Here is an 18000-nt window from a genome sequence, read left to right as displayed (position 1 = left end):
TATCCCGTGGACGCCGTGTTTTTCTCTGATTCACTATGATTAACTGCGCACGCTTCCTATTTCATAAAGATACACCTACGCGTGGTCATAAGCTTAAGCATTAAGCAGAACCCTTTTCGTTACCTTCTGCGTTCAGGTTCAGCCTCATAGGTGAATATAGGTGAAGTGGAACAGTTGTATACTTTCCTCTTCAGCGATACAGATTAGCTGGTAGTCATCATCTACGAATACTTGCAAAATACGCCCGATACCAACCTTATTCTCCTTGTTATTTCCATTTCATGGTCTGGATATGCGGTTACTACCTGTCTTAAGTAGACATATTCGCCTACTACTTCGATCGCAATCTATTGTGAGCTGCTGTGCCTTCCCCAAGTTGTTGAAGCCTACCTTTTTGGTTTTTCTGTTTAGGTCATCAATCATTGTTTGGAGTTCATCCTCTGAGGTACTTAGCAACGCTATGCTATCAGCAAAGAGCGGATTGCTGAAGTATTCTCCATCAACCCTTAACCCTAACTGCTCCCGTTAAATGTTTCTCACTACTTCCTCTAAGCAAGCTGTGAACAGTGCTGGAGAGATAGTATCCCCTTGCCTAAAAACTTTCTTTAGGACATTTTTGTTAACTTCTTTATGCTGTCCAGCCTTTATAGATATGCTCGAGCACTTTCTCATAAGCATCGTCTACAACTTGATTTTGCAATACCTGTACAACTGCTGAGGTTTCTACCGAGTCGAAATTTTTTCGCAATCAATGACGCGATATATAATCGCTGGTTATATTTTCTGCATTTTCTATGTCCTAGTATGATAGCATGAATATGATCGATAGTACAGTGCCCTTCCCGAATACCTATTCGGTGTTTTGCTTGATGGAAGTCAAAGATTATCGTGATTCTGATAGCGATCACATTAGTAAACTCCTTATATGTAACAGATTGTAAGCTGACTGGTCTGTAATTTTTGAGGTACTTAGCTATACCCTTTCTTATGAATTAGGATAATATTTGCATTCTTCCATAATTCCGGTACCGCCGATGACACCAGGTATTGCGTATACAGGGTAGTCAGTTTTCTTAGCATATCACCCGTCCTTCAACAAATCTGTATTTTTCTGACCCTCCACAGCTGCTTTCTCCCCTTCGTAGTTTCTCAAACTTTCGTAACTTCGTCCTTCGTCACTGACAGAACATCCGGCGGCTTTTCACTACTGCCAATCTCATTACTGTCCTGACCACTTTGGCTGCTGTATAGATCTGTATAGAACTCCTCGGATTGTCCGTCTTGTCCCTAAGGGGATTACTCTCAGTTTAAAGCGTAGCTCTTTAGCGCCCTTATTGCGTTTCGTGTTTGTCGCCGTCGGCCTGTTGTTGTTAAGAACTTTATTTTTCCACTGATGTAGGAGGCCCCCTACTCTCCGGCCCCGGTACGCAGGCCTATGGGACAGGGGCTGAGGCCTCACCTGGTGACGTCATCAGCCATGACGTCGTGACCAGGTGTGACGTCATTATTATGTCACAATCGGCCATGTCTATATAACCGGAAGTGATAATGACGTCACATCATCTCATGACGCCATGACGCCCTCACCGGGAGTTTTACGCATATACGAAACTCACCCCGCCGGGCGTTTGACACAGGCTTCCGTGCGGGGACATTCATTTGGAGCTGCCTCGAACGCCGCAACACTAATTATATATAGATAGACTCAGTGCAGCAGGAATCAGCAGTGTTTAAAATTGGTTGACATCAAAGCAAAGGCCCAGTATCTGTCACAATTCTACGCGGACACCTTAACCGAGCTGTAAAAAAGGGAGATAATTGAAAGTGAAAAAAACAGAGAAAGACGTGCCGTAGTGGAAGGCTTCGGACAACCACAGAGCTTCCTTGATGACAGTCAAGAACTCCTAGGGGAGTGTTTCTTGAAGGAATATATGCGAAAAATGAAAAAAAAAGTTGGTTATAATTATACATACACGTCTTGTTCAAAATCTTTGCCTCAATATGTCGTAAATGTGAAACAGGTGTTGAGCTGCGCTCAAATTTCGCATTAGGAAGTAACGCAATCACCTGCAAAGTTTTTTGCGTTGCCGAATTTCCTCTTCCCCCCTTTAAGGCTGTCCTCGTGCTTTGAGCGTGACCAGTTTTCCGCATGTTGTCCTTCCTTATGTCGGCCATAATACGCTTATTGATTAGATTGGATATATCTGCAAGTTCTATCCTGTCTGCTGGGTCGGCAGCTTTGAGACTGTCGTTTCTTAATCAAATGTTTCGTCTCCTCAGATAATTTACCGGTATCCTCTCTAACTATCCTACCGCCTACTTCTACCGCGCAGTCAGTAATTTTATATCTAAATTGAGTTTTTATTCCTTCTACACAAAGGTCATCAAAATCATTTAAAGCTGAATATCCATACTGTACCGAGATACTGAATTCTTTGCTCCCCTCACTGCTAATACGTTGATGGACGTCTTGTTTACTAATCTGTTTCGTTTCCTCACGCAGTTTTTGCAAATTTGAGACCTTACCATAGTGTGGACAGTGCATTGTGCTTTTGTAAACGCCTTTACATCCTTCATAATGACGGGGTTAGAACTAAGTATGCAGTCAATGTGATGTTGAGCCTCCCGTTAGGGCTTTTTCATGTCCGCTTCCGATTCTTCCGTTTGCTAAATCAGCTGTTCCTGATCCTTCTGTTATTGGGCTCTGCAAACTCAAGTAGCAACTCCCCCGGCTATTTCTAGAACTAATGCCATAGTCCCCCACTGCATGGCCTATTTTCCGCTTTTCCAGACCTTGGCATTGAATTCACCCATTAGTAAAGTATGCTGCGTCTTTTCGTCCCCATTCCGCATTCTACATTTTCGATAAAGCTTTCGAGTGCCTGATCATAATGACAGCATGTAGAACAACAGGCATGTACAACCTTCATTCTATACCGCTTTGTAAGCTTATTTACGATCCCTGCAACCCTCTCATTATTGCTATAAAATTTCTCTATATTACGACCTATATCCTTTTTAACAAGAAACCCTTCTCCTATTCTTGTCTTTGCGGTAAACCTCGGCAACACTATACATGCCCGCCCTTCAGTATAGCATCTGCCTCATTTAGCCCATTTCGTACCCTCTAGTTCCTCTAACAACCACTTCTAAGCTAGCCTCACTAGGTAGTATTTCAGCTTGAAACGTTGCAGGGTCAGTTTCCAATGGCGGCCTGTCCGGACACAGATTCTTCACAACATTGTTGGCGTTGCAGGTCTGACCGCCGCCGTAGTTAGTGATTAGTCATATATCGCCGCTCTTAAATTGACTCGGTAAAACACCAGCTATTGGATTTTACAACCCAACGCATAAACGCGATGTTAAGCGAACCGAAAACACAACACATTCATTCATGATGTTGCACAACTAGCATGCCTATTCTGTACACTTTGCTGAAGTTTGAAACATACCACATTGCCGAACAAGCTCCGGGTGAAAGTCCACTTTCTGAGGTACTTTGGCACCTCAAAAACACCTTGAAGCGGCACCGACAGCCGGTTATGCCCCTAATTTAGCCTCTTCTCCGCAGTGCCCAACGCCGGTTTGGTTACCGCATTGGCTACAGCGGGATCCTATCTGTGTGCGAACTATGCCATAGTGGATGGATAGTGTCAACACCTGATATTTTTACCCATACGGGAAAAACCTAGATACTTAACTAGCTGTACGCAAATCTTTCAGTGGATGGAGCGACCCACGGTGCAATCGTATACCGAACATCATGGAATTATCGCTTCTACAACTTCGGAAAGCGCAGTATAATTTTTATTTATGCTATGCTGTCTTTCACGTGCGCTGCTGGATAAAGATGGTATGATAAAGATTATCTTGTAGTAATCCCGAACGCCATCAGCCGGAGCCTTGTTGGCACTGCACTGTTGGCAAGCTGCTGGTACGAACGCTACCCCCGTCGCTTTGGTTTGCGGACGTTGCCTACGGTCTTGGTGCTCCAGTAAACACCTTACACTTGGTGGAGGTGTGTCGGTCGTCGCCCCAGTTCTCCTCGAAAATTTCAGCCTGGAACTTCTGAACCGCACGCTACCGCCTTCGGTCACAACCATGCAGGACGCTCCCGGCCAACCATCGGCACCCATCCCTGCCACTCCTGCCACCATCTTCTGTCCCGGGGCACAACGCCCCCGTGACCCACCTTTCTTCAGTGGTACCGACGACCACGACGTTGACGACTGGCTGGTCTCTTTCGAGCGCGTCAGCACTTACAACCGCTGGGACGATTCCATAAAACTGAACAACGTCCTCTTCTACCTCACGGACGTGGCAAATCTGTGGTTTTGAAACCACGAAGCCGATCTTTCGACGTGGCCTGTCTTCAAGAAGAACTGCGCGGATGTCTTCGGCCGTCCTGCGGTACGCAAACTCCGCGCCGAACGACGCCTCAATGCACGGCTTCAAATTCCCGAGGAAACGTTTATCAGCTACATTGAGGACGTGGTTGACCTCTGCAAGCGGATCAATCCGTCCATGCCCGAGCCCGAACGAGTCACACATGTTCTAAAAGGTCTCACTGAGGATGCGTACTATGTGATGTCGGCCAGGAACCCTACTTCCGTATCCGAATTATAACCCTGCGTCAGAGGTTTGACGAGATACGAAAGCAACGCGCTTCTACGCGGTGGGCTGCCGCACCTGCCGGAATTGCTGGCTTGGCACTGGCTACGTCGTCGGCAGAACAGTCTAAATTTATGCAGAATATCCAAGACTTCATCCGCGAAGAAGTTGCACGCCAGCTGTCCCTCCTCCATCCAGTTCAGCCGACCGTCTGACGTCGCAATTAGCGCCGGCCAACGCGCCATCCATATTGCCGGCTATCCGCAAAGTTATCGAGGAGAAAGTCGCCGAAGCGCTGCCTTCTAGTGTTCCCATCGCTCCTGTGCAAGCCCCACTCACTTAAGGCTCAAGTAACCGCTGGAACGCGCGGTCCGCTTCCTACATCGTCTTACCAGAACGGCCCTACATTTCATGCTCCACCTCGTTTCATGGCGCCTCAGTCTCCGATCACTTGACCGCGACGCCGCATTACGAACCCATGGCGAACCGCCGACAATCGCCCAATTTGCTATGCTTGCGGGCTCCCGGGTCACGTCGCTCGCCTTTGCCGTCAGCGCCCGCTTAATCCTGAGAACACAGTCCGTCAGTACCACTACGATCCCGAGCCGCCCTTGAGCAACGTCTCTTCTGGATCGTCTCCACTTCGGGCTCAGTACTCGACACGCCGTTCGCCTTCGCCTCGCCGACGTTCCATTTCGCCGATGCTCCGGCGACAGGGCCCTACGCAAGGGGAAAACTAAATGCCGCAGTTCCGGAGGCAAGAACTGCGCGTTTGAGGAACTCGTTAAGTCCTCCGCCTTCTCCCGCCAACGTCATTGAAGTGTTCGTAGAAGGTTTTCCCGTTCTTGCGCTGGTGGATACAGATGCTGCCGTTTCCGTAATTACTGATGCTCTTCGCCGCAAAATTCGCAAGGTCATGACGCGGCTTTCTGCCTTTTCGCTTCGTACGGCCAGTTCAGAGCGCATCACCCCTGTGGCAGCGTGCACGGTACGAGTTTGCATTAAATACATTACGTATCTCGTCGAGATGGTGGTGCTTTACGCCTGCTCTCAGGGCATCGCCCTCGGCTACGACTTCCTGTCGACTCACAGCGCTGTGATTGATTGTGTCCGTGCTGAGGTTGAGCTTTCCCCTGTGTGTAATGTTTCCCTGTGTGACCCGCTTGTGCGCCCTGCTAAACTCCTTGTAGCTGCAGACACTGACATTCCTCCCTTTTCTTCTGTTCTCCTTCCCCTTATTTCGACATCTGCCCTCTATAGTCCTGTTCTCTTTACGCCCAAACTAGCCTCCGCCCACCATAACCACCTCCTTCTTCCTTTCACTGTTCTAACGATTTCTGATGGCAGCTGTGTCATCTATGCTTCCAACCCTTTTCCCTTCCCGACGGTTGTTCTTCGCGGTGAGTGCCTCGGCTACATTGAAGAGCTGGACCCTGATCGCACTTACATGGTCTCCGAACCTGAAGTTTTTCCTCACGTCGCTGCCCTGACGTCTTGTGCTGCTACAAGTGATGAGCTTCCTGTCGGCGCCCTTCATCGAGCTATCGCGACCGACCTTCCGTCCCCCCAACGGGACCAAATAGTCGCCCTCCTTCAGCGCTTCAGTGCATCTTTTGACGTGTCCCAGCCTTCCTTGGGCCACGCCTTGACCGTTTCTCATGCAATCGACGCTGGTCCTCATGCTCCCCTGCGGCAGCGACCATATCGCGTGTCGCCCACTGAGCGCCATTCGTGGCAATATCGCCGATATGCTTCAACGGGGCATCACAAGGCCATCTCACAGCCCTTGGGCCTTCGCCGTTGTTTTGGTAATGAAACATGATGGCATGATTCGCTTCTGTTATATCGATCTGGACGCAAGCACAACGACGCTGATGCCCTTTCCCGTTCACCGCTTCCTGACGACTCGACGGCTGGCTTCGTTTGTGCCTACGATATGTCGCCGCTCAACATTACCAACATAAAATCTGAGCAGCAGAAGGATCCATGGATATCCTCCTGCTTAAGATTCCTGTCTATGCCCGCAAAGCTGTCTCCGTCACGAGCAATTCGTCGTCAGGCGCACCACTTCGTCACTCGTGATGGACTTTTACACCGCCGCAATTACCATCCTACAGGGCGAAAGTGGCTTCTAGTGATTCCGCGACATCTCCGTGCTGAAATCTGCGCCTCTTTCCACGTCGATCGCCAATGCGGCCATGCAGGTGTAATGAAAACCTATTCTCGACTGCGTATGAGATATTACTGGCGCGGTCAATATTCAATACATCCGATCCTGTACCGCCTGCCAACGTCGCAAGAACCCACCCCCTCAGCCAGCCGCTCCGTTGCAGCCATTGCCTTGCCCCAGCCGCCCTTTTGACCGTGTCGGTATCGAACTGTATGGCCCGCTTCCGACCACTTCGGCTAACAACCGCTGGGTCATTGTAGCCGTTGACCACCTAACCCGTTACGCGGAAACATCGGCCTTGCAGTGCGCCACCGCACGGGATGTTGCTTCGTTCATTCTGCATCGCCTCGTTCTTCGTCACGGCGCACAGAAAGAATTGATCAGTGACCGCGGACGTGCGTTTCTTTCCGACACTGTCGAATCCCTCCTCAAACAGTTCCAGATCATTCACCGGAGCACCACAGCGTATCACCCCCAAATGAACGGCATGACTGAGCGATTTAATTGCACTCTTAGTGACATGCTAGCCATGTACGTTGATAGCGCTCACTCTAATTGGGACCAAGTGCTGCCTTTGGTAACGTACGCCTACAATACGGCTACGCAGACTACGACTGGGTTCTCCCCCTTTTTTCGTCTTTATGGTCGTGAACCCACGTCCACCATGGATACTATCCTGCCCTGCCACCCCGACGCTTTAGAGACCATTCTACTGTCTGTAGCGCACACATTTGCCGGAGAAGGCCGACAATTGGCGCGCTCCTTCACAACGGAGAACCAGGCTGAACAAAAGCATAACCGGGACCCTACAAATATCAGCACTTTCATATCCCTCAGGTGCCCTCGTTTGGCTCTGGGTGCCTTCCTCAGCACCCGGCCTCTCATCCAAACTCCTACCGCGCTATCAAGGACCTTACCGCATTCTCGAACAATCTTTTCCCGTCAATTACGTAGTAGAACCCTTGAACCCATCTCCAGATCATCGCCGCCGCGGCCGAGAAACTGTGCATGTCGACCGCCTCTAGTCGTATTATGATCCCCCTACCCTTTCCTCACCATTAGTCGCCAGGATGGCTCCTTTTCCGCCGAGGGGTATTGTAGTAATCCCGATCGCCATCAGCCGGAGCCTTGTTGGCACTGCACTGTTGGCAAGCTGTTGGTTCGAACGCTACCCCCGTCGCTTTGGTTTGCGGACGTTGCCTACGGTCTTGGTGCTCCAATAAACACCTTACAATTTGCGCAATTAGAATGGAATACAGGTCGCTTTCGCACTCTTCAGGAGCAGATTAGTGCCCCATACTTTTAACGGGAAAGAAAATCTTGGCTCGTGCATGGTATGCACAAAGCCTCATCAAAGCCTGCAATCCCATCCGAGTGGAAAGTGCGTGTTCACGCAAACTGAAAACTACAAAACAAGTCATGTGACCGCCAAGGAACTAACCACCATTCTTCCGTTCCCCAGCCTAGCCCGCCGACCACTAGCAACTCTATGCCCCCTCGAGGGGGCGATTTCTTAATTATTCTTGTCTAGTGTATGGAAGCCGGATTGCACCGAGGAAAAGACAACAGCGCCAGCAAAAAATAAAAACATAAAAACTAACGAACAATATTAAAAGCTGTATACGAGTATAGTCTATTTATAGCAAAGAACGCGTTTCGAAATCTTTGCATGCATATTTGAAAGCCAATATGACAACAAATCTACCCTACACAGGTACGTGGTGCCATCTGCCGAGGCTGGCACAAAACATCCCAACACAGCAGTCTAATGCTGCTTTCGCGAGGGAGCAGTAAATGAGCCTCAAGCCTCGAAATACCGTTGATTTATAACGGAAAAAGACATTATAAACTTCAAATGCATAAAGAGAATAACGTACTTAAACATATTCGGAAGCAGTAGGAGATATTCTTTCTGCCCATTCCCCTAAGCATACCGAATACTTAATTGCGAGACGGGAACTTTTATGCGACGCGCGTGGGATTTTGTGCGCAATCTCTATAATGTATTTGTGAAAGAGTTCATGTTTTCGTGGTTGCAACATAGTTTGCCTACATATGTTTTAGTAAAAAAAACGTTGCTGCTTATTGGTTCTCTAAATTCAAGCAGTCATCTTTTTGTGCTGCAATTTGTTGCGTAACGAAAGCTCGAAACAGCTGATGTGTGCAAGGAAAGACCACGGCGAAATCATTTTCACTGGAAGACACGGGTTCCTTGCGAAATATACCTACCAAGACCGCAGAAAATCTTGTTCACTCTAAGCATATTTTCCATAATGCGGCTTATTCTTGTAATATAGACGTGAAAATACTTTGAAAATGTTCTTGAATTCCATGTACTTCGCTTTACAGAAAGGATACATTGGAAGCGATTTGGAAATTTTATGCCTCGACGTAGGTACGCCAAACGACGAGGGAATCTTTCCTCATAGACTGACTCGCAAAGACCGCAGCTCAGGGCTACAGTTTGAAAACGACATTGCTGACAGCGAAGCAGTGATTGCAAACATCTTTCGTAAGTGCGTTGTCGGTATTTATATTTATGTTATCGATACATAGAAGTTAAGGAGCTCCTCATCAATGGGCGATAGTTTCTTGGCACAAGTGTCCCGTTTGGACAATGCGGGCTACCCCTGCACGATCTTGACGACAGTGAGTAAAACTCTCCTGCAGAAAATGAAAGGAAAAGTGCGCAAACGGGCCCCAAAGGAGGGTACAAAACCAGTAGTTGTACCTTACGTGCATAAAGTGGCACACAACTTGAAGAAGGTGGCCAACAGGTTTGGTGTGCCTGTGGTGTTTTCTGCACCTGTTAAGCTAGGCCGACTCTGCTCGCTCACGGCGAAAGAGAGAACTAGGCCGGGCGCTTGCACAAAGAAGCATGGTAAGCCTTATGTAAAATGCGCTAAAGGCATTGTTTATGAAATTCCACTAACATGTGGAAAGGCCTACATTGGCCAAACAGGGAGATGCGTTAATGATCGAGCAGGGCAGCATGTGGGCACGTTAGGGGATAAGGAATGTACTACAAACTTAACCGAACATTGTCGAGATTGCAAGTGCCGGCCGCGACTAAATGAGATTAAGATACTTGGCCGTGGCAGCAACGCAGTGGCGCGCGAAATATTTGAGTCGTTTTTGATAAACAAAGCGCACAATTGTGTCAGTGATACGTCTATCGCCTTATACCAAAGCGAGTCTGCCTTGTTGAATTCTGTTTTGTAGGGTATGACGGTGGTTCGCGTTTATCAGGCATGCTGTGGTTTTTTCCGCTGCGCATGCGCTTATATGTTGTATATTTAGAGGTTAAACTTCTGAATAAACTAGTTGTTAGTTTGCGCTCGTCCTGTCGTTGCCTCTGTTTTTTGTGTCGTCTTTTTTGCGCATAGCCTTAATGGCATTACAAGACAACCACTTTATAACAAAATTACGAATTGCTTACTTATGAAATGTGTGTAATCGCGCGCTACAGCTAAAACGACTTGGCATCTACCTGAAACGCGAGCAGCAAATTCCGTGGTTCATAGTCCACATTGCAACTGGAACGTAAAGGAATGGCAGTATGAACAGGCCTGGATAAATTTATTTATATGCTATAATTCCTTGTATATACATATATGCATAGCGTATGCTCAGCACGGTCACTCCTCGTATATTTCGCCTCAGTATGTACAAAAATAAAAATCATATGCCCTACTCAATGACGCATTAACAGTAGTAGTCACAGTAACCATGAGATGTTCATTGGCCTGAAATCCGCCAGTGGCGCCGCGACGACACGGTGGTTAGAGAGGTTCACTGCTATTCCCAAGGCTCCAGATGGGACCCCATCCGTCGGGGCCGCTTCTCGATGGAGGAAAAAGCAAGGATGGCCTTGTGGTGCGCTATTTCAGAGCGGGAACAAAAAACGGGTATGTCGTCGACATTTCTCGCTTTTGACTACATGCCGTTCGTTTTAGCCTCAGTCTAAACAGCTAAGCCCTCTCTTGGACAAAATCTAATCATCTACCTTGTTTTGTCACTGAGAGCCTATTATCGAAATTTCACGGTGCGAACGCTTCTCCTATTTACATACCTTCATTGGTTGCATGGAACCCGTGTATACATAGCCAATGATATTTTTCTAAAATTTCTGGGCGCCTAAGTTCCTCCTTTTAAATTTACAGAAGAGTTTAATGGCACCCGTTTGCCTACTTCTTTTTCGGGGCCCTGTTAGCATCGATTCAGTTTGCTCCCGCCTAAACGCTAATTTTTTTTTAAACCTCCATTACCAGCACGGATTCATAACGTGCAGCGGTCAGACTCTTGTTTCGGTGAAAGGTTACCCAAAACGATATCATTCTATACTCTAGACATGCAGTACGAACCTGTCTTCGTTGTTTAGAGGCACCATGTCTATCTTGGGATCCAGGAGTACTGTAAAGCTTTGTGCCACTCTCAACTCAGCCTTCTCATGCGGTCACATGATGTCACAGAACCCGATGACTAGGCCTTACAAGAACATGGCGCCTGTCAACTACCATCGACCCTAACTGTGCTATAACCTAATCGCCCAAACAACCACTTAATAAACGGCAATGTAGTCCAAAATAGATCTCATAGCTAATAATATAAACCGTAAGGAACAGTGAGAAATATACTTCAGCGCCATCTGCCTTCCGCAGCAAACAGCAGGAAGTAATCACGTATGCTTAAGTCAAAGCGTTTTTGGTAAGTTGGGCAACCTGGCTTGCGTCCGCACTTGCCACCCGCAAAAACAACATTACACAAATTTTAGCATCCGCCGAAAGACATGTGGACGCAGTGTGCGTAACTCGCAAAAGCCCCCCAAACCCGCAATCCCCGAGCCCTCAATCTATCAAGGGTGGAGGAGATCTCTCTGAGGCAGGTGACTGTCTGAGTGGCCTTTACACCTGCACAGTGGCAAAGTGAGAGGATTCCAGCTCTGGAGAAATACCCTTATTCGAAGCATTCGCTTCCGACACCCCTGTGTATCATCTTTTGTGGACATGCGCAGCAACTACGCTTGTGCGCAATAACATTCTCTAAAAGGCCGGGCTTTCGCCTACTAATGAGTCTCATTTCAATTTATGGCTAACGAAGAACATTTATGATTGAAATTTATGTGATTTCTTAACCATGACTTAACTGCACGCATTTTTGTGCCGCTCATCCTCAGAACCACCTTTATGCCAAGGGGCAAAATCGCAAAAATATATTAGGACTGTCGGTGGTAGTTATGTAGAGCACTTAAGCTTCGTCTTTAAAGGTATAATGTGAGTGACTGAGTACGTTTCCAGACCACATACGAAGCCTCCCTTTAAGAAATCAGTATGAATGTTCCGCCATGCCCTAGGAGCAGCTCGAATTCAATGGTCCTAGCAGTAGGGGTCTGATGTCACCCTCCAATATGAAAGGGAATGTCTGAGTTCGGAGCTTTTGCCAAGCGTAATGTCAGGCAACTCTGTGTATATTTAGATGTAAGCCATATGACGCCCCAGCTACCGCCTGCAAGCGGCATTCTCGTACGCCATGAGCGGCAAAAACGCCGATATTTGGAGAATGGGGTATTTAACGTTATAGCTTCAATACCGCCGCCTGGTAACGCTCAGTACTGACGTTCCTACCAACTGCGGCCGATATCTGTACAGAGCGCAAGAGGACCAATAACTATGACGTCTTCTTCAACGATACTTATAAATATAAGGTTCGCAAATGCACAACACCCTCGATTATACTGCACTTTCTGTACCAGCCACTGTTTAGTGATTATGTACAGCTATGTGAAGCGTAATGGGAACGCAAAGCTTGCTTCTCTGCAATGTACTAGTTTCAGAGACTGCTTCACGCTAACCTATGTATAAGTAAATGAAGTCATTTATTTATGCGACAAGAGAACATGAACATCCTTTACCGTTGTGGCTCTAAAGGCCCGTTCACCAAAAATCCGGGGTCGGCCATTGCCGACAGCGGCAAATCACCGGCGTTGGCTTTATGAGTGAACAATAACGAGCAAGGCGGTAGCTGGGAACTGACATGGCTGAACGCGAACTGGACGCAGGGTTGTCTGACATTGCGCTTGGCAGAAGCTCCCAACTAAGGCACCTCCTTTTATATGGAAGGGGGACAGAATAATCCTGCTAGGACCGCTGCATTCACGTTACCCATATACCACGCAGAAATTTTCCTGCAACTTGGCTAAAGCGAGGCAATACATTTGGGCTGGTGGCCTACGCTGTCCGCCGTACCCTTATATGCGGTGCTTACTCACATCCTTCCCGTATCATAACTTGCAAAGCCAAGCCTCTCCACATTCCTGAAGCCTGCTGCTCTTAATACAGCGTGTTGCACAATTACCGGCGTGCTGTAGAATGCTTCTCCTAGCTTAACCGTGGAATCCTCGCCGAAAAAATTTTTGAACAGAAATGGCATTTTTTGTTAGTATTTACTAATAAAAAATTTGTTTGAGGTGCCTGATTCGATCAGCAGTCGGATCTTCCTATTGTATGAGGCGGTGGCGATGCAAGATGAGCCGCTGTCCAGGCGATAGCACCGGCATCGCCGCCCTATATCATGAGATTATCCGACTTCTGACAGAATCAGGCAAGCACCCCAAACAAATTTGTTATTAGAAAATAGTAACGTTTCTACAGCACACCACTTATTTTGGAAGGCGCGGTACATTGCAAGAACGCATGCGATACCTCTTTACCTGTCTTCAGTCATCGTGAACAGGAAGTCGATATTATAGTAATATTAATACTTACATACGCGCATAACGAAATATCTTTTACAGAAAACTTCAGTTCCCGCTTAAACCATCCTGATATATCTGCAAGCAAAATTATCCCAATAAGTGAGCGCTCTTCACAGACTAGCGGTAAGTACATATTGTAGCACGCAATGTTACATAAATTATAGTGATCTCACTGATTTCAGGCCAGTTGTCCTCTATAAGGTTTTACCCTTCAGTATGCCTTCAGTGCGTCGATTCTAGCAATTAGCTAGTTTCTACTCTGTGATCTATACCGCAGAGAGGACCATGATTCCTGCCGGCCTCCTCCTCTATCACAGTCTAATTGTAGCTAATATTTCAAATAATTTTATACCTACGCAGAATTTAACTTTGGAGCCGCCGCACAGATATCTGCGAAAACAATTTTTTTTTAGGAATGCGGCATATGTAACGCAGCACCCGCGCAGAGTTGTGCATAGAATAGCCATGTTTAGAGAATAGGAGAATCTAGCTATTGCGCCAAAGCAAGTGGTTTCATGTCGAAGACCCCTGATTAGAGATAACTCGTCATATTGGTATTTGCTTTCATTAGAAGGCGTTTCTTTGCTACTCCTACAGGGCAAATCGGCAAGCGCGTTTTTTATTCTTGTTTCATTTCTTTCTTTCGATAATTGATTGCTAATTTCATATATCAATGCCAGCTCCGATTGTTTTCTTCATGTAGGTGCCAAAAGATTATTTTTCTTGTAATAATCCTGAAGGGATCTGTATTTGTTAACTTAACGGAAAATAGCTGTTGTGGGTAGAACTTTTCTCTGAGGTTGGTATCGCGTCTTCAAGCACGGCTTCATGTATTGTGGTTACCACAGGCTTGTCCTAATTAACGCATTTTTATTGCTCTCATTATAATTAACGACTTTCTCAATCAAAAAAGAAAGTGGACTGATTATGTAAAGTATTCATAAGAAAAACAAAATACTTCCAAATATTACGTATTGCTAAGTAGTCATGAAATAAAGGGAGCAAGAAATATATTAATATTTATTATTGATAAGTGCATTAAAGATGACTTCGAGCCGAATTACACGATGAGAGATTTTTATCGTGAGGGGGTAATCCCAGAGATCCATAATAATTTTGATGTAATTACACTTCCAATCAATATTATATTTGGAAACAAATTTGTTCATATGTCACAGTCCACAGGCTACTGAATAAAATAGGCTTTGCAACTTCAGGGCTCACATTTCTGAATCTCGCAAGGGAGAAGGAATCAAAATATCACGACCATTGAAATGTTAAAAATTATAAAGGGGATAGTAATCAGCCGTCTTTTTTGGATAGCCCCGTGCTGTAGTCTGGACGAATCAGAAAAAGTGTATAGAAAAAATGTTCCAATATTAGTTGACTTACTTGGTAGATATATTCGACCTCAGGTGCCAACGGGCCCCATGAATGAACAAAATGCACTCTAATCAAACATGCCACTAAGAACAGATTAATAACACGCTGCGCCAACAGTTAAGGGAATCGTAATGCGTACTGCAAGTTTTGTCCCTTGTGGAGGAGAATAAAAGGAACAGAATAATAAAAAGAGTAAAGATCATGGTATTTTCAGAAACGATTAAACGTATTCCTGCCTCAATAAGCTTTCCTCCGCCTAACGAACTTTGGAAATATTTGGGTGATCAAAACAGAGAAAATGCGTATTCAAAAATATAGCAGTATTTGAGTGATATAAATATTAATAATTGTAATAGCTCTTTTCACCCTCGCGCTCTCTTTCAAATCCTTCAAAGAAACTCTCCTGGGAAGCCAATGAACAAATCTAGGGACATATTCCTCTGGCCCGAGGGAAGCTCACGCCTGTCGACTGGCTCACACGCTGGCTCTTAAGAAATTCCTTTACTTAATACGATATCTTTAATTCACCCAAAGCCAGCTGGACACACTTACAGCAGCTCTTCAAAGCCTTTATAAAGCTGCTCTTTGTCGTCCATATCCACTTCCACCAATAAGCTTTATGCCACCGGGCTTTTTCATCCTGTTCGCAGTCTCCTTTCCATTCGCCGCGACCGACAGATAGATCGCCTCTCTGGCACAGTTCAAGGACTCTGGCTTCTCAACCAGGCTAAAAATTCCCCCATCCACTCAGTCCCTCTGCCAGCTCCTTCCCTGCCGGAGGCTACTAACCTCCGTATACTTCCTCTTCCAGCCAATATGTCGCCGGTTCTGCACGCTGGCCGCCGGCATGCTGCTGCCTCTCATCATAGCCCGCCCTTCAATACCTACGGAGTCGTTTACATGGATGCCTCTTATGTGGCTCCTCGTCGGTCCAGAAGCCAGGTCCTCTTTCGTTCTCGTCTATCTACCTCTGTCAGTCACACTAGCGGTCCCTTTCTTCACCCTCCGGGTATTATCTCGCTTGAGGTCCTCTCCATCATTCATGTCATTCAAAGTTTTCATTATCTTCCACCTGTGCTTAAGTACATTATATGCACTGACTCCCAGGCTGCTATCCGTGCCATTCAATCTAAATGTCTCCCACATCACCTGTGCACGGCGCTCGAGGTCGCACTTGGTGCACTGTAGCCCTGCCTCGTCCTCCTCCGATGGATTCCTGGACACTCAGAGATTCACGGCAACGAGCTGGCGAACGAGCTTGCCCGTGAAACTCGCAACAGGGCACCATTCATCCCCTAGCCAAGATCCTTGCAGGGCGGTTCGAGGCTGTATATTCGAGTCAACATCAGCGAACATTACAATGCTGCTCGCTTAGACCGCCACCTCTACCCCGACCCTCATCTTAATATCTTCGTTTAGGAAGCTCATCTCCTTCGGCAAATACAGCTGAATAATCTCATAATCCCTGCACGGCTGTATCTGTACAAATTCCGTCGTACTCCATCATGCCCAACTGCCCTTCTCCTTATGCCAAGCTTTCCATCTGCCTATTTTCATACCCGGTTGCATTGCAATCGAGTTTATTTCCCACTGCCTCCCATACTATCTGGACCTGGGTGGAGAGGCTTGGTGCTGAGGGTGAAGAAAAACGGCGCCTGCATGTACAGCAGGCCCTCAATGTAAGACGGCTAAGTGTTGCCCCTCAATAAAGGCTTCTACTGCTACTACTACTACTGCGGAAAATTATAAAATCTTCGACCGCGGCCCATGGCATGTACACCCGTGGACAAAAGTTGTATACTCCACGCCAACTGCAACGATTGCATTTTTGCAGTATAAAACTATGTGCCATAAAAAATTGCTTGGACAAGATGGCAAGTATATCAAGGAGGGTACGTTATGCATATCTCAGAAGTAACTGCTTCTCTGTCAGAAACATCTGGCAGGCAGTTTCTTAGCAGTGCGTTGAGCATGCCACTTTTACCCGCGGGTACACATAGACAGGCTCGAGGGAGTAGCAGCAGGCATGAATATCTGAAGCGGTGTTACAGGCCAAGGTAGAACAATTGAGCACAAGGTTTTAATCTGGAGCACTCACTATGCGTACATGAAAAAAAAATGAGTTCTCCCTCTCTTTCTATGTTAAAACACATCCTAAAGAGCCATGTAACTGCCGAACACCCGGATCGTTAAACGCTCTTCCTAATTCCCCTTGTCTACAGTGATAATGATAGCGGGATTTCGCGCGTGGCAGATACTGTGCCTTTCCTTTCCTGTTGATGATTTATAAAGCACCGGTGAACTTTGATTCATTCAATAAAATTGCATGGACGCCTTATAATCCTTGGGAAGTGACATCGCTCTTGTGGACAGGTATGATTGCGGTGCCTACAACGGGATGGCGCAACCAGTCAGCGCGGCAGCAGCGCGACATGAGATGGGCGGGTCGAGATGATTTATTATTGCAGTCGGCGCCCGCTGATGGGATTACTTTAACAGCGAGCTTGATTTGTCAGTAGTCTGCTGGTGCGAGCGTGGGCTTTCGCCTCTCTACACTTAAGCCAGTCAAAGTGTTCCCTGAATATTTTCGCTCAGCTATTAAGACTGGTTAACTGAAAAACAATTATATTAGCCCATAGTTCAAATACTATTGTCCACAAGACCTTTTACACACATACTGGACCCGCTGCAGTGGTTCAGGGGTTAGGGCTCTAGGCTACTGCTGCCAAAGATGTGTGCCTCGGCTGCCACTTTTCAATTTAGAAGAAAAATATAGCGCCCGTACGTGCGCCATGCAATGCCACTATACGTTAAAAAGCCCAAGGTGGCTGAAACTTTCGGAGACTTCCACAACGGCGTCTCTCATAGCCTGAGTCACTTGAGAAGTTAACAACCTTAAAACGACAGAGCCACCGACCGACTGACCGATCGACCAATCAATCAATCTGCCCCAACATTCGAAGCAACCAACAAACTTCGAGCAAGCACAGTGCTCCCTTTCCTGGTTTGATAACATTTATGGAAAGTGAGCTTACAGGATTGATTGGCTGATATTTCCAGGATAAGTGACCGCCAGCTACGA

The 18000-nt window shown here is 46.7% G+C and overlaps 1 long non-coding RNA gene across 1 annotated transcript in view; it reads left to right on the top strand.

Annotated features, from left to right (window-relative positions):
- The first annotated feature begins 13577 nt into the window (after window positions 1–13577).
- The window catches only part of LOC146174527 (uncharacterized), a 55658-nt gene continuing 51235 nt past the window's right edge, over window positions 13578–18000 (top strand). Inside the window, exon 1 of the long non-coding RNA XR_014702272.1 lies at window positions 13578–13658. This is a non-coding gene — a long non-coding RNA (uncharacterized LOC146174527). The remainder of the gene's footprint in view (window positions 13659–18000) is intronic.

Source organism: Amblyomma maculatum, chromosome 11 (assembly GCF_055883805.1).
Source record: "Amblyomma maculatum isolate TAMU_Amacu chromosome 11, ASM5588380v1, whole genome shotgun sequence".
Lineage (NCBI taxonomy): Eukaryota > Metazoa > Arthropoda > Arachnida > Ixodida > Ixodidae > Amblyomma > Amblyomma maculatum.
The sequence above is the reverse complement of the archived record's forward strand: the minus strand, read 5'-3'. Positions and strand labels throughout refer to the sequence as shown.